Raw genomic sequence first — 6,019 nt, 5'->3', positions numbered from 1 at the left:
TTATTTACGTAGAGTTGTAAACTTAAGTGTGTATTTGCGCTATCTAGCGATCTTTTATTATTACTGCAGCCAGGCAAAGTCACGTACCTGCGTAGTAGCCAATATTCATGACAGGCAACCCATGTACAGTGAAACGTGCTCATTTTTCAACCAATTTTCGTTAGTCTTACTTTCTCTATTTCCTCTTCAATGAGTCCACATCAGATATAAACAGCCTCCTCCAAATGAAACCTAACCAAAACTAACTAACTAACTAACTAACTAACTAACTAACTAACTAACTAACTAACTAACTAACTAACTAACTAACTAACTAACTAACTAACTAACTACATACCTACATACATACATACATACATACATACATACATACATACATACATACATACATACATACATACATACATACATACAGTACATACACACATACATACATACAAACATACATACATAACTTACATACATACATAGATACAGTGGGAAGAACAAGTATTTGATACACTGACAATGGGAAAACCCATTGGCAGTGTATCAAATACTTGTTCTCCCCACTGTACATACATACATACATACATACATAGATATATGTATTAAGGGTGAACGTTTGGTCTCAACATTGGTAGGGACAATATAACAGCATAACCTGCATGTATACTTTTTGGTCCCCTGGGCCACCCGTGCACCCATCAACCAGCCTTCAGGGATGGCAAGAGGGGACACACCACCAACCCCACGCCCACCTCCACCATCATCCGCCCACCCAGCCCACAAGCCACAGCCGCAGCCCCCCAACCGGCACGGCACACCACGGGACCCCCAGCGGCTTACCAAGCCCAGGGCAGGGCAGGGTCCCCCGCCGGAGCAGGCAACACCCAGCCGATACACTGGCACCCAGACAGCGACCAGTGATGGAACACAGGGCGGACACCCAGTCAGAGAAGAGAGGGGAAGGCGGAGGCAGGAGAACGACCAGGAGCCGGCACGGGGCGAGGCAAGATCGGAGCCCTGACCTCCCCCCACATCCGCGGCCGGCAGCCCAGGCAGAGGGGAGGCCACGCTCCAGGAGCCACACCATAGGGAAAAAGTGTGGGACCCACCTACCACCCTATTACTGTGGCTGCCAGGTTCCCGTGTGGCAGCCATTACCCAGCACCGTGATGGGATTGTGAGGGGAGGGTCGTGCAATATATGCATTAAAATGGGAGAGCTTGGCTTGGGGCAGTGGGACCGCAGCATGGAATTTCTACCCAGCCGCCCGTCCCACCGCCCTTTGCCGGAGCTCTCCTGTGGAGTATGATGTGAGTGGTGCGTTAAAAAAGGTGCAGGGATGGCGGGGCCTGTCGTGAGGAGGTAACCGTGAGGCACCCCCCCCAACAGGTCCCAACCATCCCACAACCTTGGTGTGTGATGCATTAAAAACAGGGGGGAGCCGGGCCGGGTCTGTATGGCCCCGTCCCGACTCTCCCTGGAGAAATGTATGAGTATGTACTGTAAGTGGCAGTGTGAAGGATATTTACCGTGCTGAAGTGAGAAGTGCGTGAGTTAAGAGGCAGGCTCCCGCGAGCGTGGCCCCGTCCACCGGACCCACCGGCCGCAGGGCGGAAGAAGCGCCAGGGCCCCGATCAACCCCCGCCCCAGACCACCCACGGCGCACCTTTAACCGCCAACCCCTCCCCCCACCGCCCGAGCACCCACCCTGCACCCTGAGCAGGCGCCAAGCGCCGGAGACCAGGGGACGTCCGCCCCACCGGCAAGGGACAGCAAGCCCCACCCAAAGCCCCGCAGGCTCCAAGAGTCCCGGTCAACGACCCCGTCGGCAGGAGGTCCAGAGAGGCGGACGGGGCCGGAGACAGACTAAGGGGACAGAAGCGCACCCCCCTCCAACCCACCCCCTGGCCAGGAGGGGCGCGTGGTATGACACCAGGGGGCACCTCCCCGGCACCTGGTACAAGGAGACGCGGCTCCGGCCGGGCCGACCTGGGAGGGAACTGTGGCAGCCGCATACACCACCCAGCCCCCACCGCACTCCACCCCACCCCGGCCGGACGGGGAAGAGCAGCGGTCCTGGAGCGGCACCCGAGTGGCACCCCCACCCGCCCACGAGACCAGCGCACGCCCGACAGGACCCTCGCACGGCCAGACGCAACCAGACAAGCCCTAGCTGAAAACCCTGGGGCCAGGACCGGCGACAGGACGGCACAGGGCAGAATGCCAACAAACTCCACCTGTGAAGCTGACAGAAGAAGAGGTTTATCAAACACCCTTAGATGTATGCCAAGGACCAGTGAAGTATATTATTTTAGCATAGTTCCTTAATTGTTCTGAGTCTGGTAATTAATATATAGGGTGTCCAAGAAAAGTTGCATACGTTCCCCAGCAGCTGGCAACCAAATTGTCCATGGGTTTCTTAGTAGATTAAACCCATTGACCGACTAAACTTTGAAGGAAGAAAAATTATTTATTACATGCAGCTGGGAGTGTACAAAGCAGTTCAGATTTAAACATGTCCAGTTTTCAGCTGCAAAAGGATGCATACAACTTCCCTGGACACCCCGCATATATCAATTTATGTATACATTTTTATTATTTTTGTGGCATTCCTTCGCAGGCGAGAGAGAATCCTTAATCTATGTTCATCATTCTTGCTGAACCTAATTAATTGATAGGCTAAATGATCAATGCAAAATAAATCTGTATTAAATTATACGAACTTTCACGTGTATTGGTTCAGGTGATACACCATTCGATTCAAACCTTTGTTTTCAAAAACTACTAGAGATACATTGTGAAAACTTCTAGAATAAATGTCTGGATTTTATTAGCAAATTGAAATTGCAATATTTGAACATAAATTATATTAACACACACCCAATATCCTTGTAACCTTGTTAATAATCTAACTATGCAGGAATGCAAAAATGAACATTTGTCTTGAGAACACTTAACATTGTCTAAATAAGTTAAATATAACTGAAAAAAACTTCTTAGAGTATTACAAAAATATATAAAAATGGAGCCTTCCTTTAGGTAAAACACTACTGCTTCTGTCCACAGGCACAGCCAAACGCAACAAAAAATGAACTTTTTACCTCAACTATGATTATGGTATGATTATTTGAAAAATCTGCAGGCTGCAAATGACATTTTTAAATAAATAATATAGAAAATAAATTAATACATTTTAAATAAATGCAAGTCATCAGCCAATCAAATGTGCATTTGAGGGGAAAAATAGATTGCAACATTTTGCAAGTGAAAAGGGGTCATTGTAAGTCTGAATAATTTAAGTACTGAAATTGTATAATGGTAGGGTCAATTATATCCTTACAACATATGGGAAGACAATTTGAAGTACCTATATAACTGAACTTATTATTTGCAGAGGCATAGCGTCCCATTAGGCATACGCAAGCAATTGCCTAGGGCCCCCAGCCAACAGGGGCCCCCAGAGGGCCAACAGATTTGGCACACAAAGAGTTAGAACACTCAGCTTCACCGCACTATTGCAGCTATAAATATTTGGAGTGATTCAATACCACGGTAACATTTAGATTAATATCTAATAACTCTGCTTTTAGTCCCAATTAGCATACTTGTTAATATGTATACAATCAGTTTAACCATTGCATGCATGTGCAAAGAGTGATTCACCAAGGTCTTTATGCTAAGTCCTCGTAGTAATAAATTACACTGGTTTTCACAGGCCACCTCATTATTCATGTGACTACTTAAAGCAATGGTGATTTTTCCAAGAAAGTCTATTAATGAGTCTATCGTATTCCTCGTTGAATACTCTATAAGAAAAATATAACATATATGCATGTAAAAGAATCCTAAACGATTTTATTAGCAATTTTAATACTCCTTTTAGCAAGGTTCCTAGGGTATGCGGTATGCCGCTGCGTACGTTCCCATAGCAACCAGTCCTGTTATTGTCCTACGTCACAAGCGCTGCATATTCTGAGCAGAGGACGGCCACCCCACCTGTTAGAGGATTAATCTATGCGTCCATGAACGAATGTAAGTATTTCCTCTTCATGCCATAAAGTTCTTAAGATAAGTTAGAGGCATTAGCAGCGCGACCGTTTCGTGTTTTTCCTGTTATGTCGGCTGGTTGATCCCACTCATTCTCGCTGCGTCAAGGCGAGCGTTCTTTACATTATATTCGCATTGCACATTTGCTTTAAGAGGGAAGTTGTTAGTTTAGCATCTTAAAATGATGTTGTACATCCATATGAGTGTAAAGTGCTTAGTTTTCTCCACTTTTATGGCCAAGATGACCGCACGCAGCTCGCACTCGAACCCCCCCCCCACACACACACACACCTTCGTGTTCATTTTATTGCGCAAATATGTATGTCAATATGTGTGTCACGTGACTCAGAGTGAGAATGGACGGCGATCGGGCCTTTTATTAATTGGCAAAATGAAGAGAAGTTATCCGTCTGAAAATGAAAAAAGAAAGGGAAAAAAAGCAGAAGAGGAGAAAAGGAGGCAAGACAGCGATGAGTGTACTATGTTACTGTAGTTTTATGTCCTAATGTAGTTGAAGCACTGCATACTAGTAGTAGTAGTAGTAGTATTTTTATGTCCTAAACCAATTAACTGCCTTGACTTGTTGTAACTAGCTTGTTAGCATTTCCTACAGCATTGCAGCATGCTAGCGTTTCTTCATACATAAAGATGTTACCTAGAACATTAAATCAGTGTTTAGAATCACCATACACACTGATCAGCCAAACTGATAAGATGTTACATGATTCACTTCTATGCAGTGGCGCCACCAGGGGGTGGCACATTTTAGAGATGGTTTGAATTGCGATTAATTACGATTAATTTTTAAGCTGTGATTAACTCGATTAAAAATTTTAATCGTTTGACAGCCCTAGTTAAATGTACACCTTATGCCTAATATATACATAACACAATAAAACAGAATTGTTGTGGAACTCAAAATGTTGACTGGGCAGTTATGAACTATGCAGATTAAATCATTAGTAACATCAAATATTACACAATACACCAAAGTATATCAGTAGCCGTGTCCTTAAGTCTTTCTGATAGTTTTCCCCTGACCTTTTTACTGCAATAATATAATGAAAAGCTGAAATTATGGCTTTTAGTTTTGGCCATCCTAAGATTTTAAGTGGCCCCATCTGGCCACCCCTATGAAAGATTTCTGGAGGCGCCACTGCTTCTGTGCCAGAATGTTATCCTTTTTAAGTAAAAGCAATATAACTTACCAGCTAGTCAGTAGAATATGGTATGTGTAAAGGTATGTGTACTAAGCACATTCATAATAATATTAAGGCAAATGTGTGTAAATAATTAAGGATAGTGATTTCTTTGTTTTCATTAGTTGTGTGCGCAACAGTTACGAATTATGTTATAAAGAGTAATGCATCCCGTAATCTACCTACAATGTAACTTACATTATATATATTTTTCTGATGTGCCTTTTACAATAAAACTTTATATATACATTTTCATCTGGGAATTTTTTCAGAATGTGTCAGTCTTCCCCAGGGCATCTGTGGTTACAATAGAAAGCTTACATCCACTGAGTGTGGAGTGAATGAATAATGCAATTGGGGGGGGGGGGGCATTTTGAGTGTCCTAAAAAGCGCTCAATGAGAGCGAGGCGTTATTAGACTTTTATTAAATATGCTATTGCTCCAAGTCCAACTGTCCCCCTTACTTGCACATGCTCAAAGGGCCCCATGTTGCCTGTTGCCTGAGGCCCCCGGGAACCCTTGCTACGCCTCTGATTATTTGTATAATGCAAATAAGGTTGCTTAAAAGTTGGAGGGGACAATTTGAGCACAAAAGTTGGCCCTACGCCCTTGATATGTTTACATCTTGGTGTATGCACAACTTCCTCTTTTAGTAAAAAAAAAAATCTTGATCATGATTGCTTCTTCTCTCAGTCTTTTTCTGTTTCAAATCAATTCAACAGCATAGCATTCATTTACTAACCAGGCTCTTCATGGCTAAGAGCCCCAAACCAGACACGTGATGA

This window comes from Corythoichthys intestinalis, chromosome 6 (genome assembly GCF_030265065.1).
Source record: "Corythoichthys intestinalis isolate RoL2023-P3 chromosome 6, ASM3026506v1, whole genome shotgun sequence".
NCBI classification, from domain to species: Eukaryota; Metazoa; Chordata; class Actinopteri; order Syngnathiformes; family Syngnathidae; genus Corythoichthys; species Corythoichthys intestinalis.
The sequence above is the reverse complement of the archived record's forward strand: the minus strand, read 5'-3'. Positions refer to the sequence as shown.